Source organism: Nanorana parkeri, unplaced genomic scaffold (genome assembly GCF_000935625.1).
Source record: "Nanorana parkeri isolate BGI_ZX_2015 unplaced genomic scaffold, ASM93562v1 scaffold2593, whole genome shotgun sequence".
NCBI lineage: Eukaryota > Metazoa > Chordata > Amphibia > Anura > Dicroglossidae > Nanorana > Nanorana parkeri.
The window spans coordinates 100227-124390 of NW_017308861.1; the positions used below are offsets into that span (position 1 = coordinate 100227).

Sequence of the window (24164 nt, forward strand, 5' to 3'; positions counted from 1 at the left end):
GTGGGGGGGGCCCTTACAAAATTTTTCTATGGTCCCTGGGATTTCTAGTTACGCCCCTGGTGAGGACCCTCTCTTGCGCTCCTCCACTGGCTGCCTAGGTCTCTGGAGAAAAAGGTTCTGCAGGATTTAGGTGAGCCAGTGGGGTCTATGGGTGATGGATGGTCCGGGGGAGGGGGGGGATTGGGAGACTGAAGAGCTGTCAGTATTGCTGACTTTATGTAAAATGTATAGCTGGTGGTATTCTGCATAACTGTATAATGATTATACAGGAATGCAGAATACCACTAGCTATACAGGACTACAAATTCCAGCACTGGCAGAACTACCGGGTCTCTACTGGAGCGGGGGCCCAGAGAGGAAGAAGAGAGCCCCCCCCCCCCGAGATAGTGCCGCTCTGCCACGCGCAGCATGTACGGGCGGCGGGGCTGGAGAGGCTGTCACTAGTCCAGCAGAATGTATTGCAGGCACCGCCAGGCAGCACATTCTTCCTGCATGAGAGTCAGGTAAGTCTGGACCGGGAAGGGGGATGCTGTTGGCATCCCCCTGATTTTTATTATGATGTATTGCTGGGACTTTTAGTCCTACATAGCTGCTGGTATTCCCAGCAATGCATTATATTTTTAAGTAGGTATGAACCAGTCGGTGCCAATACTGGGCATTTTCACAAGTACTCATACTCGTGAAAATGCCCCGATACTAAACACAGATACCGGTGTTCTGTCTAGAATACCAACGTAATCGAATTTGCTGACCTCAGCATCTTCGCTTGTGCACAGACCAGTATGATCGAGGAAACCAGGATCTGTCTGTGTGCAAACGCAGATACTGGGTTGACGTTCTCGACAGAACACCGGCACTAAATTTTTAAACTGAAGCGTCTTGCTGGGGACCTCAGCAGCCTTCCTGTTAACCACACAGTTTTATGGCGGTGGGGGGTTAGGGGGGCCCTTCATAGTTTCTTGCCCTGAAGGTTCTAGTTACGCGACTGAATTCCAGCAATACATTATACAAAGCTGCAGTGGGGGATCCAGGGATATCTGGATCCCCCGCTTACACTCTAATGTCCCCCCCACAGTCACATCAGTCTATGTACAGAGGAGCTTACACTCCAATGTCCCCCCCACAGAGACTGATGTGACTGGGGCTGCAACAACTAATCGACTACGTCGATTAAAATCGATGATGGAAAATGTTGTCAATGTTTTCCATCATCGATTAGTCGGCTTTAGATTAGTTGGCCCTGTTCGAGGCTCCACGCGCGCTGCACGCTTCACACCACACGCCGCACCTCCTCCCCGCCTCTCCCAGCTCTGAGCTCTCTCCCACCACTGCCCGCTAAGACGCTGCCCGCCAAGATGATCACGTCGTTTCAGGGAGAATGCAGTGTGGGGGAACGGCAGCTGCCGATAGTCCCAAGATCTCGGAAGAAAGTAAAGTTGCTTGAAGAGTGTGCAGGTAAGACAACCTGCACCCCCCACCCACACACACACATGCTATATAAATGTATTGCTGGGATTTTTTGTATTCCTCTATAGCTGATGGTATATTGCGCTGTATAGGTGCCAATAGCTATAGAGGACCACAAATCCCAGCAATACATTATACACTATGTATAATGTATTGCTGGGATTTGTGGTCCTCTATAGCCGGTGCCATTCTGCATTGATTGCTGTATAATTTTACATTTCACTATATTGCACACCACACTTTTTTTTTTGCTTCCACCGCTCCAAGCTTGACTGACCTGATTGCCTCAGTGTTCTCTGTACAGCGCTGCTGTATATGTCAGAGCTATATACATGTATAATCATAGTGTGTGATTGTGGGGGGACATTAGAGTTTAAGCTCCTCTGTACAGAGACTGATGTGACTGGCTCAGTGTTCTCTGTACAGCACTGCGGTATATGTCAGAGTTATATATAAATGTATAATAATAACGGTGCGGGAGGGGACCGTGCGGTGCAGGGTGGGTCGGTATGGGGATCGGGTGGTGCGTTGGGGCCCCGGCCTAAAGCCGTGTAGGGGCCCCGAAATTTCTGATGGCTGCCCTGGCCGCAACCTCCCCAGATTTAGATGTTTGAACCTCCCTTGCTGCAAGAGATTCTGTTCCAAGGGAAACTATTGGATCCACCATCTTCATTTGTCATAAGAGAGGAAACCTTGGGCAGTAGGGCAGGATGGCTATTGCCCTCACCTTCTCTCTGCGGATTTTCAAAAAATTCCGGCTCAGGCTGTATGCCTCATGATTGTCCATTCCTGGCAAATAATATGCTGTCAATTCTAGGAGATTCATCTCTGCCCATCTGAATATCCCTGCTGCTATTTGAAGTAGTGGAAGACTCTTCATACCTCCCTGCTTTGCCACGTAGGCCACCACAGTTTTGTTGTCTGAAAAGACCTTTACCCCAGATACCTGGATCAGAGGGCCAAACATCTTCAGAGCTTCCAAAACTGCTGCTACGTCTAACAGATTCAAGCTTTCTGGAACCAGCTTTTACAACCATCGTGCTTGGATTTGATGCCCCTGGTTATGTGTATGTATTCTCTTGACACCAGGGGCCAGCCTAGGACTACTGTAGGTTTAATTCTGCTGTCCACCATATCAGAGACTGGCCAACAAAATTCGGAAGATGAATCAACTGTGTAAGGCATGAGCGACCCCACTGTTGAAGAAAATTGAATTGGAATATTCGTCTGTGCCATCTTGCCAAGATGGAATCTTGGAAGAGACTAGAGAAGACCAAGGAAACTCATGCACTGTCTTGCCAAAGGGTGCAAAATCTGCATCGTTGTCGAAGCACTGTTCTGAATTGTTCTCACTTTCTTGCAGAGCAAGAAAACTCTGAATTTCTCCATGTTGAACAAGACACCCAGATACTCCAGTTGTCTGGACGGTGTTCGAGAACTCTTCTGCTCGTTTATCAGCCATCCGAATGACCTTAGAGAATTAAGAATCTGATCCCGATGCAGAATCTCCTGAGTCCCGGAATTGGCTAATAGCAGAAGATCGTCCAAGTAGTGGTATACTTGAATGCCCCAAGTATGTATCATTGCTACTTGGACCAACAGAAGCTTTGCGAAAGTCCTCGAGGCCGTGCAGAGGCCGAATGGAAGGCACTAAAATTAGTAATGATGGTTGTTCACTACGAAGCGCAGAAAGTGCTGATGTCCTTGGGAAATTGGAACATGCAGATACTAGCCAGCTAGGTTTATAGATACCCTTAGATGCACTAACCAGTGCCCTTTGGTGATGAGAGATAGAATGGTTTCTAAGGACTCCATCCTGAAAGGCAGTGCTTTTTTGAAAGAATTGAGGAACTTGAGACCCAGAACAGGTCTGAATTTTCCAGTCTTCCTCACGATGAAAATAGGAGAATACACTCCCAACCCTCTGTCTGTCCTGGGCACAGGAAGAATCGCTCGAGTTCTTTACAACACTTCTATATAACTTGCAAATAGCCAATCTTCTCTTGGGAGGTTGGGATCTGGGTTGTCACAAAATGTGCCACAGGAGGCGGTCTGGCAAACTCTACTTGATAACCCTTGCAAATTATATCCACAATCCAAGCGTCCGCAATATTCTCCGCCCAAACTGGCTCGAGGAGTGACTATCTGGTATCGGCCGGACAAGGCAAATCTTCAGTTCTGCTTAGAGTTCGTGGAAGCTCTAGACTTGTATGCCTTAACGAAAGAAGGCTAAGCTGATCTCCAAAACTCCTTTCTAGGCCTGTAGGACCTGGCCTCTCTGAACCAATCTCTTGAGGTCCGACCAGGACGAAAGGACTGTCTTTTCTTCCGGTGATCTTGGGGCATGAGTCCCAACCTGTGCCCGGAGACCCGCTTAAGAGGCCGATCTGCCCCCATTGACGGAGTCATAGGGCCAGGGCCGGATTTACCACAAGGACACCGAGGCCCGGCCTCGGGGGCGGCAGAGGGCTGGAATCTTCCAATGCCTGGGACATGGATTTCTGGGCACCGGGCAGGTAGTTGTTTTCTACATTTAGCCCTGCTTTGGTGAAGCAGGGCTAAATGTAGAGCGGGGAAGCCGTTCGTTTACAAGTGATCTCAGCGATGTGACCAAGATCACTTGTACTAAGACTGAATGTTCGTCCTCCCCCCATGTAACTCTCTCCTCGCTGGCTGCTTCTCTGGAGATCCTCAGGATGGAGAGTGGGGAGCAGAGCGTTCTCCGTTCTGCTCAGTGTAAACAGAAAGAGGGGAGAGCTGTACTGTCACAGGAGTTCCAGCAAGTGACGGGTTTAATAAAGAGAACCTGTCACCTCCAAATGCTATCACACAGAGACTTGTTAGCTCCTGTGTGATAGCAATAAAGTGAAAAAAAATGATAAAATAATGAAATATAGGGATCGATATAGAGATGTATAGAGATTGAGATATATGGAGATAAAGTTGTCAATTAACAAGCTATATCTAACACACAGCATAGACATCCTTAGAATTACACCCTAAAACACATTCTGCTACTCCTCCCGAGTATGAGGATACCACACATGTGAGACTTTTTTTGCCGCTTAGCCACATAGTGGGGCCCACAATCCTTGAAGCTTTCTGATTCCCTGACTACCCATCTCATATGTGGAGGCCCTGAAGTGCAAGAACAGTAGAAAATCCCACAAAATGACCCCATTTTGGAAAGCAGACACACAAAGATATTTAATAAGAAGCATTGTGAGTTTTTTTAAGACATCATTTTTTTGCCACACGTTAGAAAATGAAAAAATAAATGTATTTTTATGGGGGGGCGCTGGTGAGCAGCCGACCAAGATGGCCGCATACTGACCTGGCTCCACACCACCCGGACGTGTGACTTACCATAGCCCCAGCCAGAGGGTCTTTTTTCTCCCTCTCCGCCGCCCCAACACCCTACAAACCCTGAGGAGCACAACCATGGGCATGACCTTGGGTTCAAACTGCAACAATCCACGGACACCCTCAACTCCCGCAGCAACCCGCTCTTCGGACAAGATGGCGCCCTCACCACCCGCGCCGGAGCTCCTGCCTTCCTCAAAGGAGCTAGTGGCGGATATCGATAGCTCCTCAAAGGATGGAGCAGCGTTTCTGTCTTCGATCTCATGCAACCAGCCCAAAGCTACCTGTAGAGACGCGATGCTCCTCGAAAAATTCAAGCTGCTGTTACAGAGGGAGCTGCAAACAGCTGCAGACAAGCAGCCACCATGTACTTCGTGATATCAAAGTGCTAGGCACTAGACTCAATTATATTGAATATAAAATGGACGACGTGATTACGGTGGTCGATTCTCATTAACAAGATCTAGACTCTCTAAAAGCTGATGCCTCTACTACACTTCTGAAACTGGAGGACTAAGAGAACCGGAACCGACGGCGGAATGTACGCCTCCGAGGCATTCCTGAGCATGTTGAAGATCTCAATGCTACCGTCGTAGCCATGTTCCAGGAACTCCTGCCAGGTTACCCTGTCGAGCGGCTCGAACTAGACCGGGTCCACCGTGCGCTGGGTCCTAAACGACCAGACGGCTCCCCAAGAGATGTAATCCTCAAGCCAACCTTCTACAAGACCAAAGAGGCGATTATGAAAGCTTCATGGGAGAAACGTGATCTCTCTTTCCAGGACTTTGAAAACCAGATCTTCTCTGATTTGGCACCGCAGACGCTTCTGAAACGAAAGGCCCTGAAGACCTTCCTAGTGGCCCTGCAGTGACATCAGATATCGATGGGGCTTCCCCTTCAAAGTGTCCTTCACATATCGGGGGCAGGCTGACTCATTCCATCTCCTGAAGAAGCCAGCCCCCTCCTGGAGTCATTGCAGCTTCTGCCGCGGAGCAGCCGACCCCCGGTTCCCAGCCACTACGAGACCGCCGCTTGAGGCCTCTGTGGGAGAACCGTTCCCGCACTCGTCGCGGCCCTCCCAATCGGATCCGCACGCCACACTGGTCCCAGGAAGACTCGGCTGGAGTCCACACAACCTGCCGACCACACCCTGGGAGCATCTTCACCGCCCGCATACCTCTCTGTCAGAATGTTTATACTGCTAAAATAAACAGTTTTTCTATTTATGCAAACAAGCAAGGATCTATAATGAAGGAAATTCCCAACTTATTTCCACAAATCAAAATAATTTGAGTTAGTTTATTTGCGCTAACTTGAAGACAAAATGAATACAATAGTGTACAAAATATATATATTTATTAACTAAAAATTAGTGCAGAATGATAATAAAAATATAATTGATGACAAACAAAGAATATGGATCAGAAATTTCAATAATTGTGATAACACAGGTAATGTGCAAAATATAACCACAGGATATTATTCCAAAAATACCAACGTAACAACTTTTTAAATGCAATGAGTCGCTTCTTAGTATCTCACAGAATATGGAAACAAAATGTGCAGATTTGACACGTGATTTCTCTCAAACAACAGATATTCTCAAGCTTCAATTCTACTACGCATGAACAAACTTGTTGTTACACCATGCACAGGACTGGCTATAAGCCAAGAATGTATTTAAGGCAAAGTCAAACTTCCACTAAATTATTTTTGTTCAATCAATTTTTATTGTTTTTAGAAAGTAAAAAAAGAAAAATAACTGTTTTTTGCAGATGTAAACATCATATACAATGGTATCAAAGCTGTACATACAGCCCAATAAACAAAAAGACTCAGGTACATAACAATCTGTGTTGCGTATGCCGCAAGAAATTGACAGTATACATCAAGACACGCAACCTGTGTCAAGCAGTAGTCTAGTACAAACTGTATAGAGGGTGGTCAAACCACCGTTCAGGCTCTGCCCGAACAGAAATTTTGTGAAGGAGACGCATCGCAAAGAGGAGGGGGTGGGGGGAAGGGCAGAATGGGTGACAGGGGTAATCAGGCTTTAACCAGTTGACATCCGCGGTGTTAAACCCCCTTCCCATCCAGGCCATTTTTCAGTATTCAGCGCTGGTGTACTTTGACTGACATTTATTCCGTCATGCAATGCTGTACTGAAATGAATTTTATACCCTTTTTTGGGGACAGATAGAGCTTTCTTTTGGTGGTATTTATTCACCACTGGGGTTTTTATTTTTTACTATATTAAGGAAAAATTACCGAAATGTTAAAAAAAACAGTTTCCCCTATATTAAATGATAAAACATTTATTATTACCCAATTTTTTGGTAAACTATAAAAGACGGGGTCACGTCGGGTAAAAAGACACCAAACATGTCAAGCCTTAAAATTGCATGCACGTGCAAAACCTCAAAAAACGATAATACCCAAAATTGGCACCTGTGGACCCCAAAAGAAGCTGATGAAGCAGAGATCTGCTTCATCAGCTTTTTTTCTCTGGCTATAGCAGCCAGATGACTGACAGGTGAATGCCCAAGTGATGTAATACACATCACTTATGCATTCACAGCCGGGAGGGAGATCAGCAAGGAGCTGATTTCCCGTCCTCTTCCTCCTGACGCCCTCCGAGGCGGTCCCGGGCCGCAGATGGGGCAGCGGATCCCAAACCGAAGTAGTACGCCATGAGCGTGCAATCACTCTTCTGGCTTCAGTTAGAATATGAGTGACCAGCTTAAATTGGGTCCATGAGCATGAAACCGGTTTCTTCCCGAGTAGTGCCTCAGTCGGATCCTTGCAAAAGGAACGACCTGTTACAGTATAAATTAGCTGATACACCCGAGACCAAAACCGCCGGATCTTGGGGCACTCCCACCAGATATGTATGAAGGTCCCGTCAGTCTGACATCCTCTAAAGCAGAACGGGGACCTGGAGGGAACTGCACGGGCGATACGCAGGGGGACAAAATACCACCTCAGTAAGAGTTTGTAGTTCGCTTCCACTGTCTGCACACTCGAGGAGCTTTTTGCGGTCGTGCACGAGATTTGGGACCATGTGTTCACTCCAATGGGGGCCCCCAGTTCCTGTTCCCATTTTGAGGCATAGGGAGGAAGTTCCCTCTGTAGGGAGTCCATCAAGGACGCATATAGGTGGGAGATGAGACCTGGGCCCTGGGGATTGCGCGTCAGTAATTGTTTAAATGGGGTCATAACCGTCAGGTCACGGAGCGGTCCAGCGCACTGCCTTAGTGTGTAATTTGTATAAACTGAAAAAGATCCCTAGTGGTAAGCTGATGTTTCCTTCGGAGCTCCGAGAATGTTATAATCCCTGCAGCGGTATAAAAATGTCTAGCTTGAACTAGAGAGCGAGCTGTCCATTTGCCAAAGGTTGATGGGCTGTCATATCCCAGAGGGAAAAGGGGGTTCCCCTGTATAGAGAGAAGGGGAGTATGTGGTGAAATCCACTCCTGGGATACCTTAAGGGCATCCCATAGACGTAGTGTATGTCTAGTGAGTGGGCACGTGACAGTGGTCCTCATCTTGGGGGTAGCCACGGTAGGTTCTTTAAGAATATGGGGTCACATAGATATGCCTCCAAGGAGACTCACAAAGGGACCTCCCTCTCCGAGTGCCATGTAAGGAGGGGGACCATCTGGGCCGCCGCATAGTATTTTTGGAAAAGAGGGAGTCCCAGGCCCCCTTTCAGTTTTGACCTGTATAGAACTGATCTAGCAATTCTGGGGATGGAGCCTGACCATATCAATCTAAGGACATGGCGTTGGAGTAGGCGTATCCTAAAAGCTGGGACTGGAATAGGTAAAACCCTGGCAAAGTACAAAAATTTCGGCAGAAGAGACATCTTTACCGCTTTGATTCTACCTAGCCATGAGATATGATGTTTAGTCCAGGAGTTTAGGAGCGAAATCAAGTGGGTAAATAATTTAGGGTAATTGGCAGAATACAAGGTGTCATACGTCGGGGTTAAGTGCATCCCTAGATAGGGGAGGGCCGATTGTACCCATGTATAAGGGAAGGAGGCTTTTAAGGAGTCATAAAGGGCGGGTGGTAAAGAGACGTTGAGTGCTTTTGTTTTGGCTGGGTTAACCTGTAGGCCTGATAGAGTTCCAAATTGGTGTAGTAATGGCAAAAGTTTGGGCAGTGACTTAATAGGGTCAGAGATCATTAAGAGCGCATCATCCGCAAATAGGCTGAATTTATAATGGTACCCTGCTACTTCTATGCCTTGGACCTCTCTATGTAGGCGGATAGCTTGGGCCAGGGGTTCGATCGCCAGGGCGAACAGGAGAGGGGAGAGTGGACACCCCTGCCTGGTCCCCCTGGAGATCAGGAAGGTCTCTGATCTGAATCCCTGATACTGCACATATGCTGAGGGGGTGGAATACAATGAGTCTATCCATCTCATGAAGGACTGTCCAAATCCCCAATGCCGAAGCACTCCCTTCAGGTAGTCCCAGTCAATCGAGTCGAAAGCTTTGGTAATGTCCAAAGACAATAACATAAGTGGTATACGCCTGGAACCAGCAATGTGTAGGATCAAGGATATACGACGTATGTTGTCCCCGGCTTGGCATCCTGGCATGAATCTCACCTGGTCCTTGCATTGACATGTAAATTCACTCTGAGAGCCAATATTTTAGTGAGTAATTTTATATCAATATTGATGAAGGAAATAGGTCTATAATTTTCCCAAGAGGAGTGATCGGCATGGGGTTTGGGGATCATGCTGATGGCAGAGACCAAGGAGTCCCTAGGTAGTAGGAGACCCTTGCGTAAATCATTAAAAAGTGTAACTAAGTGAGGGCAAAGTACGTCCGAATTTTTTTTATAGTACAGGGCCGTAAATCCATCTGGAATCAATGTCCGACCTAGCTTCCTCCGTCAGGGTAGGGAGATTCAGATGTGTCAGGAAATTTTCTAAGGCTGGTGGCGAGTTCCGTCCCTTCCGTCCCTTGACTGAGGATAGCCTGTTCCAATGACAGCTCCAATTGGCGTATCCGTTCCTCCCGTTTCCTTTTAATTTTAGAGGCTAATGCGATCAGTTTCCCCCTGGTAGTGGCCTTGTGCGCCTCCCAGACCACCCCAGAGGATACTACCGATGAGGCATTGAGGAGGAAGAATTCAGTCAAGGCCGCATTGATGGAAGTGAATACTTTGGTGTCTGTAAGTCCCCAAAGAGTCCCTGAGGGACCAAAGGGGAGTGTCGATGTGTGCAGGAAGATGTGGTCAATACGCGAGAATGTACTATGCAGGTTCGAATAAAAAGTGAATCGATCCCTTGCCGGGTGCAGCTCCCTCCAGGCATCCGCCAAGCCGTATTCCGCGTTTAACAAACGAAACCTGCGGGCTGCAGGCAGTAGGGATGGGGGGACAGTAGGGTCCCCTGGATCTAAGCGGTCAGCGTGAGGGTGTATCAACAAATTCGAGTCCCTGCACATAATCAGGGTCCCCTGCAATCGGGCATCTATCAATTTTAAGAGGTTCTTGTTGAACTCCAGCTGTCCAGTGTTGGGAGCGTAATATGAAACAATAGTGATGGGGACATCATGGATCGAACCCACAAGGATCACGTATCTCCCCTCCGGGTCTGCTATGGATTCCTTGCAAACGAATGGGAGCAATCTTCTGAAGGCTATAAGAACCCCCTTAGTTTTTGTCACAGCTGAGGCCAAATAAAAATTGGGGAATGTTGAATGAAGGAACGTTGGGGGAGAATCATGCTTAAAGTGAGTTTCCTGCAAGCAGATCACATCCGCATGCAGGGATTTAAATTGGCGGAATGCTTTGACTCGCTTATTTGGTTGATTGAGCCCTTCGACATTAAGGGACACTATTTTAATGGACATGCCTGCAATAGAGCTGTTAATTTAGTCAAGAATTGGGGGGTAGAGCTCGAGGGGAAGAAAAGGAAGAGGGCCTAAAAAGGGAGAAGGAAGGTTGAGAGAGGGTGTGGCAAGGAGTCTCCTTCACAAGGAAGTCCACAATACGACCGTGGACTAGGTTAGTCACCCGTCAGGACTTTGCGTATAGCAAAGGCTGAGTGGTGAAATGTGAGGCTACATGTATGAACCGGGCCAGGCCCCTGGATCATATCCAGAACATTATTATACAAACTGCCTACACTTGGAACTGAATGAGAAATAGATAATCCGCGCTTCTGGAAAGGAGACTAAAGTGGAAATGTATAATAAATTAAGACCTAAATGATTTAGGTTTTTGCGTCGTTATTTGTTTAGACATCTTGTCCAGGGCTTTGTGCAACGTGGATTAAAATTGTGCCATCATAGCCATATGCTGGTCAGGCAAGGGGTGAGTGGGATCGTCTCCAGCTGGATCCATGGTGTCGACGGAGGACCTAGTGTCCTCATCCGGCGGGGGTGCTCTGTACGCGGATCTGCGCGACATCCGACCCAAGGCCTCATGCAAAGTCGTTTGGCTAAGCGTGGGCTTCTTCTTCGGGTATGTGCGACCCATGTTGGCGGGAATCGGTGCCCCGAGTGACCCTCTCTCCGGTTCCGATAAGTGTGTGAAAATTCAGGCAGTAATATCAGCTGTAAGATCCTTAAGGCGCCCGGTCCAGTGCAGAGCTGATTAAACCGCGGCCATCACGGTCAGCCTCGCGCATGCGCCTCCCACTAAATTATTTTTAAGTATACATCATAACTAAACCATTGACTAGAAACTGAAATCAGCTTCCAGATTATACAGAATTGTGTATTTCTCCCCAAGATTGAAAGATATAATTTATACTGCAGTTTAAAATTATCTCAATTCAATCTAGATGCTACGAGGACTAAATGGTCTAGTCAGATAGATATACATGGCTAGTCAATTGCCTACAGAAAAATAGAAATGTATACTTTACCAAAAATTGCCCAATCTTTTGTCTGAGAGATGTCAGCTTTGTCTCAGTTCAGCAACTAGAGATTGTCAGGTTCTCTTTAGTTCAGTTCCCTTGGTCAGCCTTCATCAGCTTTCGACCTTTACCCTTGGTATGTACTTCCTCTCTCCTTTGGATCCCCTTCTCTCAACTTCCATTAAACTTTTAATCCCCAACGAATGTGGGCGTGGATTTTTCTTCCACTTAGTTAATGACGTCAGATGGAGCATCATTTTACTATATACATCTTCCTCGCAATCACCTAAAGGGGGCCCTATTGGACTGTATAAAAGTTTGGATTTTTTTTTATTCCACTATTTTTATAACGATAACCTCTGACCTAAGCCTTGGACAAAACCATAAATATAATAGGGTGGTCTATTCTATGACCGCATCTGCCCGCCTTACCGACTCTTCATAGATATATATATAGCTTTAAGAAAGTCTAAACCATGGCAATTCACATTTATCCTCCAAATACTTTGAAAGTGAAGTCATTGGTATCAAGATACAGTGGTTCTCCACATATAGTTTCACTGATGGAAAATTCTGTATATCCGCTTAATTCTATGTACTTCAAATATAAACCCACCATATTAATAATACATACTAATATATTTCTGTTTCAATATTTTTATTCTTTAAAACAAAGTAAACACAGGTAATGGGTTCACAGTGCTCCAAAATAGGAGTTAGTCAAGGAACAATACAAACATAATGAATGCAAAATCATATACTATGATGTATAGTGTTAAGAGCAAGCAGGTGTCTCACCCGTAACCATGTAGCAGAAATTTACATTTTGTTTACCAACAAAGTTAACAGGTTTTACACCTCTTAGTGGAGTACCCATGGAGGGAAGTTAAGACCAAGAGGGAAGGGAGGCTAAGATAGCGGGGAAGAGACCCCACAGATGGAAAAGGAAGAAGAAAGGAGCAAGAGGGGATAGGGAGAAGGGTAATGGTCAGAGTTTACACAATGACTGCCAATGTAACGAAAGTTTGCACAATGACCGCCAAGTAACGAAAATTTGCACAATAACCGCCAATGTAACGAAAATTTGCACAATAACCGCCAATGTAACTAAAGTATTTACAATGACCGTCAATGTAAGAAAGGTATACGCCTTCAATTTACCTTGTTCCTGCAGTCTTCAGGCAGTTTCTTCTTCCTTAGCAGTGGGGGGGGGTGCGGCGATTTGCATATGCAAGAGCCGTGATATTTACATATGAAAGGGTCGTGGCTTATTGATATGCAAATCACCGTGGCTCATTCTCGGCAGGGCCCATATCTCGGCAGGGACAGTGCAGGAAGAACACTACACTGTCTCTGCCGAGATATTAGCATATGAATGGGCCGCAGTAATATGCATATCAATAAGCCGCGACCCATTCATATGTAAATATTGCGGCACCGAAGAGAGCCGATAGCAGAGGGAGCTGGGTGAGGAGGTGTTTTTCCCGCCTCCCCCACCAGTGCCCTCAAGTGGCCGCTTGTGCTGCCTGTATGGTAGTGCCAGCCCTGGTAATGGTATCCCTCATACCCATAGTGGTGGCAGGTCCCACCTCCGTCTGTCATTCATTGCTTTTGATCAGCAACAGAGTCAGCCCAGCCCCTCCACTAACACCAGAGCCATTTCAAAGTTCAAATCCCGTCAGATACCTCGGTAGCCCATTGGGTCCATGTTAGGGTGGCGATACCTGAGCCAAGGTTCCCAGATACCCAGAAAATTATTATGTTTGTCTTCTAAAATACTGGAAAGGCGCTCATTAAGCATGACATTATCTAGCCTGTTACCAAATTCCACAGATTTGTTGTTTCTTCCAGTTGCCTGCCAAGGTCAACTTAGGTGCTAGGAAAATGCAGTGTGTTAAGGCTTGCTGTGGTTTAGTTAATCCAGGTATAGACAAGTGGAAGAGGGCATATTGAAGGTTTCTGTGAACATGTATGTCAAAAAGGGAACCAATCAGCCTAAATATCTTAATCCAAAAGCGAGTGGCTAATGGGCATCGCCACCATACATGTATCATATCTCCCACTTACCTGCAACCTCGGAAGCAAGCACTAGAGGCAGAAGGGAATTGGCGGGCCATCCGTGCTGGGACCAGGTACCATCTAATTACCACTTTATATGCAACTTCAGCATTTGTAACATTTATAGAGCAGCTCGCCATATTCCTCCACATCTGCTGCCATTCCTTCATGACCCACTTCTGTTGTAATTCCCCCTCCCAGCCTCCGACATACTTATGGTCGGAGTGACAAACCAGCCTGTTCAGTTGGGAATATAATATTGTCACTAGACCCGGGCCCCCCGGTGAGTGAAGGCAGATATGTTCAAAACATGTGAGAGACCGGGTAGGGTCTCCCCGCCTAGTCAGGTTGGAGATCCAATGGTGAAGTTGGATGTACCTGTAACGTTCAACCTCCATACTAATATATTTCAATGGGTACACTCAAACAATATAAAATTAAATATAGGTTGGGTATTATAAAAGAACATATATATAACAAAAACACTTGAAATTATTCAATTCAGTAGGCATATAGATGCTTCATATAATATAATATAATAATACCATAGACATTATTGCTAATATAATCTCTTGCAACTAATAGTACTTATTCATAATGCAACTTTTAAATGAGTCACTTTTTCCAGTAATGAGAGAAAAAAGGAGGTGATCTGGAGATCATAGAAAAAGAAACATGAGTGCTCCAACATTAGACATGTTACATAATAAAGCATTACTACCGAGAGATGCCAAATACTCTTACCCCCTCCGTGTGAGGTCAACAGATGCACACACCAGAACGCAGGCGGATCAGGGGGGCATGTATTCCCAGGGTGAGGAAGGATGGAGAGCTGAGGTAAATCTGTATACACGGAGATACTAATAGTAGGTGGTATGTACCCCTCAATTAGTGCCCAAGGTGGTAGCTGAGAATAAAGAAATATATATATACAGTATATATGTAATACCTATATAAAAGGCCAGATAATCCATAAGAAAAGATTAAGGCTCACAACACTAGTGAAACCATTGCTTACCACAAGAGGACACAGCAAGGATAAGGGGTATAGGTATGGTAAAGCCTCAGGGCAGCTTCCTGAAATCCTCCGACCCCAAAAGCCGCCGGTACGTGTGGGGCCGTCTCCAGCCGTACACTGCAAGCATCGGCATTGTTTCCCGGTCCTCTATGTCCGGTTGCACATCACTGGTGTCTCGCCCCGCTCACTTCTCATGGCGAATAAATGATTCGTTGCTCTCCTTTACAGACACGGCACATCTGGTTAGAACGTATCTCACCCGGTACTTCTCGGAGAATGCCTCGTCGGTATCCTCCCCGGTTTCCCTGTGGGAGGCTCACAAGGACACTCTTCGGGGTGACCTTATTCAGTTGGCCTCCTGCCGGAAAAAGGAGAGAGAACGCAAAATCCAAACATTTACCATGGCTCTGGAGCGTCTCTGTCAGGGTACCATGCACAGGCGTCCTCACACCACATGTAGGTACCCACGCAGGATGACCGAATTAATATGACGACACAGGATAGGGTTCTATGCACACAGTTTGTTACACATCAACAAAACTACAAACCCCCTCAAGCCCCCACAGGTTTAGCAGTGAAGTAACAAACCCACCTTTGGGACAAACACACACCTACAGCCAGGGGGAATAGCAACAAGGAGGGGTAACAGGCCTGCAGATATACGGCAGGCCTCAGGATACAAGGAGAGTGGTCAGGTACAAGCCGGGTCATTAACAGGAGGGCAGCACGGTACAGGAACAGGATTCAAGGAGAGTGGTCGGGTAACAAGCCAGGTCGGTGACAGGGTTGCAGATAGGAAGCAGGGTTTGCAGATAGGAAGCAGGGTTCAGGAAGCAGGGGAGTCAGTCAGGTGCAGGCGACGCAATACTGAGCCAGCTTCCTGACTGCAGGGAGGGCTTAAATACCCTCCCAGGAAGCACCAGGTGATGGGATGATCAGTCACAGCTGGGGCACACCCGCAGGTGAGTACTGGAGCTGCAGGTTCCTGACAGTTCCTGGCTGCTGGAGACACCCGCAGGCGAGCACAGGAACTACAGGACCTGGCTCCAGCGCCACCTGGGGGTACTCTGAAACCTGACAGTCTCGAAACGGAGTGGAAGGCGCACCCCACTGTTGCTTTACGCAAACAGGTCACTTCAGAGAGAGTGGAATTGAACGTCCTCTTAAACGATAGAGCTGAAAAGCAACTCAGATGGTCTCAGCAAAACTTTTATGCCAGAGCCAACAAACCCGGTTCTATGCTCACGAACCTATTACACTCCAAACCGAAGGGGGCGCGCCCTATCCGTCTCCAGCTTTCAGATGACTCCATTTCAGCGAACCCAGCCTCCATCGTCTCCAAATTCGCCTTGATTCTATCTAAGCTCTATTGCAAGCCCCAACCTTTTGACACCAGGACTGGGATGGCTTATTTAATGCTATTCAGATTCCGTCCCTCAGCGCTGTCATGGTGGAGAAGATGGAGGCTGATATCTCCATTCAGGAAGTCCAAACAGCTATAAAATCTCTAAAATCACAGAAATCCCCAGGCCCGAATGGATTCTCCGCTCTATATTACAAGAAATTTTCTGACATCTTAGCCCCCACCTGACTGATTTATTCAACCACCCGAAGACAGGTTCGAAATTACACTCTTCCTGGTAAGGATGATTTGGACCCGCACAACTACAGACCCATCTCCTTATTGAACATAGACACTAAATTACTCTTGAAAATCTTAGCTACCAGAATTAACACCTTCTTAGAAAACCTGATACACAGGGACCAAGTGGGCTTCACCCCTCGTCGCCAGGCCCCTGACGCTAGAAGGAAAATTATACACTTGATACATCACATGCAAGACTCTGCCACCAGAGGTATGTTACTGCCATTGGATATCCACAAAGCGTTCGACTCACTCTCCTGGGATTACTTATACTATGTACTGGGCAAATGGGGCTTCTGGACCCCTCAGCCTCCATAAGATACCTGACCACTCATCTCCCCCCTTCCCAATTGTGCGAGGAACCCGACAGGGCCCTCTCGCTTATCCTTTTTGTCTTGGCTATTGAGCCACTTGCACAATCGCTGCGTCAAAACCCCAACATCCATGGCATCTCAGTGGGAGGAACTGAATATAAAACAAACTTCTTTGCAGATGACTTACTTCTCACCATCTCCCAACCCCACATCACCCTACCAAATCTGCTAGCCACTGTAAATTTGTGCACCCAAGTCTCCTGCCTCAGCGTTAATGAGGATAAATCACTGGCCTTTAATATTAACTTGACGCCAACAACTGTAGACTCTCTTCGTTACAACTTCCCCTTTACCTGGCGGGACACCCAACTAAGTTACCTGGGTATAAATCTGACCAGAACCTATGACTCACTATTTAAAGCCAATTATATTGCTCTATTCAAACATTCTAGGGAATTACTTTCTAATTGGTCCCATCACTGTCTCTCCTGGATGGGGAAAGTCAACTCTGTCAAGATGATCCTCCTCCCTAAACTGCTATACTACTTTCGCACACTGCCCGTTGCAATACCAAGTAATGCTATGCGTGCCATTCAGAACCAAATTTTGGATTTTGTATGGCACCACAAATGAACTCGGATCCCTAAGTCCACAATCTGCACTCATAGGAGGCAAGTGGGTGGGACTACCGAACCTCATTAAATATTTTCAGACAGCACAGATAGCACCCTTAACTAGCCTATTTTTAGTTTCACAGGCTCCACTGTGGACTGAATTGGAGGGGCGCTTTGCCTACCCATCGCTGTTGAGACGTTACCCTGGCTTCCACCATCTAAACGTCCCAGTACCATGAGCCCCTTAATGCGTTTGACCCTTAAAGTCTGGGACAGCACAAAATATCATAGCAAGCTGATATCTCCACATTTACATTTGCTTCCCATTTTGGGCAACCCTCTGTTTCCTCTGGGCCTGGACTCCCCTGGGGCATTTACATGGTGGAAAACTCATAAGTTCTCCTACCTCCATCATTTTTTGGAGGGAGACGCAATCCACAGCTGTCCTTCCATCCAGGAGACTTCTCAAGCCCCAGCAGCGGAATATTTCCGCTACATACAGCTACGGCACTGGACCTCTTTTCATTTCGCCAACAGAGCAACAGCAACCACCTTGTCCACTTTTGAACACATTTGCTACCATACACCGTCACAGTCGAAATTGATATCTATACTTTAGTACTACTATACTCTATATGCCCACCTCAACTCGGTCTCATCCCAGTTGGGACATGGATATGTCTCAAGGTGGGAGCGAGACCTTGGAGCCTCCAAATCCGAGGCAGAATGGCAGCAGATCTGGACCACGGCGGCCACGTGCACAATTAACGTCACGTCCATGGAGACTGCCTACAAATCCCTGATGAGATGGTATCTTGTTCCCACCAGACTAGCCCACGTATGCCCTGACCGGTCTGCCTTTTGTTTTCATGGCTGCTCAGTAAATGGGGATGTTTTACACACCTGGTGGACTTGCCCCATGCTCAGCAGATTTTGGGTGCACACGTTCCGTCTACTTCGGAACCTTTTCCGGGCACAAGTACGCAAGGATCCCTGGTTCACACTCCTGCATCTCAAACCAGTGACTCTTACGAAGTCTCAACACAAACTAGCTGTTTATATTTTGCTGGCTGCTAAACAGACCATAGCTCAGGCCTGGAAAAAGCTGTTTGTTTCATTTGCAGAGGTACGACGCAGGATAGACTTCTTTTTTATCAATGAGAAATTGTCTAGCATCCTCTTGGACACACAAACGCTTTATGGGAATTTGGGAACCTTGGATACAATACGCCCATCCAACCCTGCCTCAGGAGAGCTTGATGGCCATTTGACCAGTTAGGCTCCTTGGGGGTCACCCTGCGAAGGTGTCCGGCACTATACCCTTCTTCCTCCTCTTTATTCCTTCTCTCTGGAGATCTTTACCTGTCGTACTACTCTTCTCCTCTTCACCTGTCTCTTTCCTTGAAACGGCTGTTTTGTATAGCCCAGGGGCCATGACCATAGGCTTACACTCAATCAGTGATAGATACTTTTGCACATTTATCTGGCTCTTGCAAAACCTTTCCCTAATGAATGCCACAATTTGTTCTCCGATCGAGATGTTCTGTCCTCATTCTCTTTTATGTATGTTTATTTCCTGGATCCTGCGATCCCTACCTGCTCGCTAACTGCTAAACATCTTTTATATCTGGTTGTACTTATATGCTTTTGGAAATTTTTTAATAAAATCTTTGTGAATGAAATGTATTTTTATAAACAATATTGTCAATTCTGTCGATATATCTAACACACAGCATAGCCATCCTTAGAATCACACCCCAAAACACTCCTTCCGAGTATGGGGATACCACGCATGTGAGACTTTTTTGCGGCCTAGCCACATAGTGGCGCCCAAAATTCCAAGAAGCACCATGAGGCTTTCAAAGTGTAGCTTTCCCCATTCCCCCAAGCCAAGCAGGCCTAATGGTACTTGGCTAACCCCAGGAATTATACACAATGCTATGTTTATTGTTCAGGAGGTACAGAAAGACGGACAAAGGGTAAACAAAACAATATCTGTGGTTCCAGGAGTGAAGCTGTCTTCAGAAGATGGCTGGGACTGGTGTTTTTGTGGAATGTTGTCAGTTGGACATGCAGGTCGGTCACTACAGGTGGCAGACAGAAATGTGGTCCACAAACAGCCCTAGGTAAGTTCAGGTAGCAGGCAGAGGCGTGGTCAGCATGCAGGCCAAGGTCAGTTCAGGTGGCAGGCAGAGATGTGGTCAGTATGTGGGCAAAGGTTCAGTCCAGTGGCAGGCAGAAATGTGGAAGTCAATAGACATGAGATTGGCCACAGACAAATAGCAGCTAGTCAAGCACAGAGAAACATCTTCACCTACACTAATTTTGCTATGAGGTATGGCAGAGACGGAAGCAATCTTTAGCACAGAGGCCAGGTTTTGAGGGACAGTTGGGACAATGGTAACGTGTGTCCCGCCTTTTTTCTTTTTTGCGACACTCGCATTTTTCTGGGTCGTGTCTGGTCTACTGAGGGTGGGAGGGATCAGATCGGGGAAATGTTTCTCATGTAGCCTGTTGACTGCATCAGACTGAAGCCTTTTAGGAGCAGGGCATTCCTGGTAAATAAAGGTTGTAATAATGTCTTCTTGATATTTTAGGTTAGAGCCAGCTCTTCCTGCAGACTTGTAAATCACATATGAATTGTACATAGCCAAATGTAAACGATAAATGGGAACTTTTTTGTACCAGTGAACAACTTCTGGTTGCCAAGTAGGGCTGCATCATCTGGTCATTGAAATCTACACCACCCATATACAGATTGTATTTGTGGACAGGCCAGATCTTTCTTGAAGGGTCAATCCAGCGGCAGGCAGAAAGGTGGAAGTCAGTACACATGAGATTGGGCACAGGCAAATAGCAGTTAGTCAAGCACAGAGAAACATGTTCACCATACCTACACTAAGAGTCGATCCAGCAGCAATGCAGATATTTTGCTTGGGAGTATAGATTTTGTACCCTAGCCTGTACTAAGCTTGCTCTGGTGGCCCTGTAAGGGTCCTCGGCAGTCATATTGGGATATGACTGCCGAGGACCCTAACAGGGCCATAGGTTGCCACAATAATGCTTGCACATGTACCGGCCCCAGGAAGCTGCAAATGTAGCATTTTTTGCACAGGCCACATAGGCAGTGGTGGTAAAAACATCAACAGCAAGTGGCAAAAAAACAGCAACAGCAAATTTTTTTTAAATTTTAAAGGGCCAGCGGGGTTAGGAACACACCTACCAGGCAATGCACGACTATTCACGAGGACACCTTGGCTTCACTCCCCCAGGAGGGGGACTTCAGGGACAGGGTCACAGCAGTGCAAATCCACCTCTGCCCTGGACCTATATAGCACCCTCAGAGGCTAACAAGAGCTCCTTTTATTTCTCCTAGACATAAATCCATTTCTAGGAGGACCTAGAAACACAACCCAATGTGCTGCACCACAGCAGCACAGGGTGGGAACACAGTGCCCAAAGCTAGATCACAGGCCAGCTTCACTTCTTCCATTCAGTGGGGTTCAGGTAAGGCCCCAAAGCTGTCACAATGAGGCACTGATCCAGTCGCTGTGAGATAGCCACCATGTTGGGCGCAGCCAGAGACACTTTATTGACAACATCTCAGTGGAGAGGAGACATCTCCTCACAAAACTGAGGATTTCCTGGAGGGGAAATGGCTCATATCTCTGGCCAGCATATTACCGTCGTCATCTCTGAATCTGCCTCTGTCCTGCAAAAGAATTTACTGTAAGTCAAAAATCCTATTTTTTTTTTAGAAAGAACGTGTTGCTTTATCATCATGATTATAATAAGAAAGGGTCTTTAGATGTGCTTGAATGAGTAATGCATTTCAAATAGTACTTTTGTCTTTATTGCTAGTAATAAAGCAGCAATAAAGCATTGGATCTTTTAAAAATGACCAAGTGTTGAATGTAAAGCTCCTAAAAATCTCCACCTGGTTCAAACTTGTTAAAATAAACAGTATTTAGCTTACTTGTGACATATTTGCTTATAACATGCTTTTTTCTAAAGTGTTTTGTGCATAGCATTATATTACTCCATAGTTAAAGTTGTTTACAAGTGCTGTTGTCTTCCAGGAAACTAGGAACTACCCAGAAACCTATCCTCCTCTTCCCCGGGATGAACTAGTGGAGAACCTTCATCTGCAAAAACAGATTTTGGAGTTGGCTTCCATATTAGATGTGAGGAACCTATTTCTTGAGACAACCATGGATGAATATTAAACAGAACACCAATATTACTTGAACTTTGATGCCACACATTTTGGAAGGTGCATTTTTGTAAGGCAAAGCTCTCAAACAAAGTATGTGACCTTTTACATTGTAAATACCAAGGTTTGATTCTAGAGAAAGCACCTCCATAAGAAAGATCTGGAGGAGCTGTTTCCCTGTGTTTTCCCTCCTGTATGGTTTTTCCCTCCAGTGTGGCACCTAGTGCTTGTATTTCCACTTGCAGGTCAATGCTTTTATGTGAATGTTTTAGGTGTCCTGTCCTTGGATAAAGATTCATCCTTTCCCAAACACCTTGAAAAAGGTCTCCTCTGAAAATTGTTAACTGTTTGTTTTGACACATTATTTTGAAAAATTGTTACCATCCACAAGCAGAAGATGCTGGTGCAAGTTTGCATATTCTGTTGTTGAACTGTTGATGTGTGTTCTTTAAAAAAAATGTGTATTAGGTATGAAATATGGGGGCAGGCATGGTTTCACTTAATCTAAGAACTATGTCAAAATGTTTTTTTATTAAATTACACACTCTAATATGTATTAGAGTGTGCCATTTAATTTAAACCATTTGGTTTAAAACAGGTCTAATCTGTGTATTTAGCTGTTTCCTTATTGGTAAGTCCTTTTAAAATAATTATGCCAATTTCATTGCAGTGACTCAGGATTTTATGGTAATGGTTACTATCTGTGTCCAAAACCCTGGTGATCATGCTCCTGAGCAGCAGTGCAATTTGCTTTGCTGTAGTGATGCACCACATTTGTTTAATCAATAATGTATGCGAGTAGTCATTGTTACCTAATTTTCCCTGATGTCTGGTGGGACATACCAGACTGTTTCCCTGTAGAAAGGTGAGCGCCCATTTTTACCATTCCAATTGATTATACAGAGCTTTTGTCTTTATGCTAATCCTAACAGCACCATTTTGTGATGTGTCCATTAGATCCTGAAGCCAAAGTTGACCCATAATTACATGAACAGAATTTGTTCCTCCTAGACTCTTCTCTCCTTCCATATTTTGATGTAGGCATAGTAAATGTACAGCACTCATTCTCCTTCAAGGGAAATGGAAGACGATACTGTGCCGCTTAATAATTGCTGCACATTATTAATTACTGATAATTTTTAACATGATTTAAGACCACTTTGATTACCAAAACTCGCAGAGGTACAATAAAAAAACCTAACCTTTCCAAGCAGTCCTTCTTCTGTAAATGTAGCTAAAGATGCTGATGTTTAGATGCAGTGAACAGAAGTAGAATGAAATCAATAAATGCTATATTAAATGTGGTGTCAATATGTATTTAATATAACCCTCTAAAGATAGTTCATTCAAGTTTATATGTTTATTTAAAAATATCATGTGTATTTCTTGGTTTGTTATCAGCCTCTTGCACTTAATTACAGAAGAGAAATCCCAGGTCTCCAGACTGGCCATGCTGTCTGGCAGGGATTTGTAAATCTTAGCAACAAATGGACAGAAGTAAAAATCCTTTGTTTACTTGAAATAAATATGCCAATTTCATTGGAGATGTCTTAGGATTATATGGTAATGGTTACTTTCTGTGTCCAAAACCCTGGTGATGAGACTCCTTTGTGGCTATGGCTGCCAATTTCGATGCTGTATTCTGAGCAGCAGTGCAATTTAGCCCAAGCTAAATTTTGACATAAGGATAGTTTTGCTTGAGTGATAATAATAATTACATGACTATGACTGTAGGGCAAGTTTCTTTTCTATAATTTAATAATCTGTGTGAGGTTGTCTTTTAACCTTTCTCTGCATACACTTCATACATACAAGTGATGGCACCGCAAGCGCTTTGCACATTTTTAACGTGTTGCACCAGCGCGCACATTTGGCGCCTGTTCACACAAAGCAAAAGTGTGAATGGCGACTAAAAGAGAACTCTTGCTAGTTTGTACTAACTTATTGATGGGAGAAGGGCTGTACAACTTCTGTCTACATATATGCAAAATTGGCTAACTTCATATATCATGAAAATTAATGATTGAAAATTAATCACTGCAAGTGATGTCACTGTTTCTAGTGCAGACTGATCAATACTTGAAACACATGTGGCCTGGGTGTGTTACTTTGTGTGATGGATTTAGCTCCAGTGTACAAAAGACACATTATAAGATGCATAAATCATATACAAAACGTGCTGTGTTATAATTCCTAAGTCTATATGCATAAAGTTCCAAAAACACCCATGCAACCAATTCTTGGATGCCTCCACCAATGATATATCTGTATGTAGTTCTGTGCTGATTGATGTAATAAAACAATAACTATGATATACAGTTCAGTTATTTTTCTTCTTAAAAATAGTTTTTTCTTCCTTTTTTCAAACAATCAGTCAGTAATCTTTGATATATTGTGCAAATTTCACAGATGTGACCAATAACAGATATCTCCACCACCGTATCTTTAGGAATACTGATCACCAGACTCCTAGACCCAAAACAGGTCTAACCACGCTTGTCCCCTCTTTTGAAACCCATGCAAGGGAGCGTAGCCCACTCTCCTGCACACGGGGAAAACTCCTGATCTCCTTTCTGTGTGGTTGCTCTGTGG

At 45.4% G+C, this 24164-nt stretch overlaps 1 long non-coding RNA gene across 1 annotated transcript in view; it reads left to right on the plus strand.

Annotated features, from left to right (window-relative positions):
* Positions 1-21586, plus strand: part of LOC108801978 — a 65608-nt gene extending 44022 nt beyond the window's left edge. The window contains exon 2 of the long non-coding RNA XR_001942190.1: positions 21439-21586. This is a non-coding gene — a long non-coding RNA (uncharacterized LOC108801978). The remainder of the gene's footprint in view (positions 1-21438) is intronic.
* The last annotated feature ends 2578 nt before the right edge of the window (positions 21587-24164 follow it).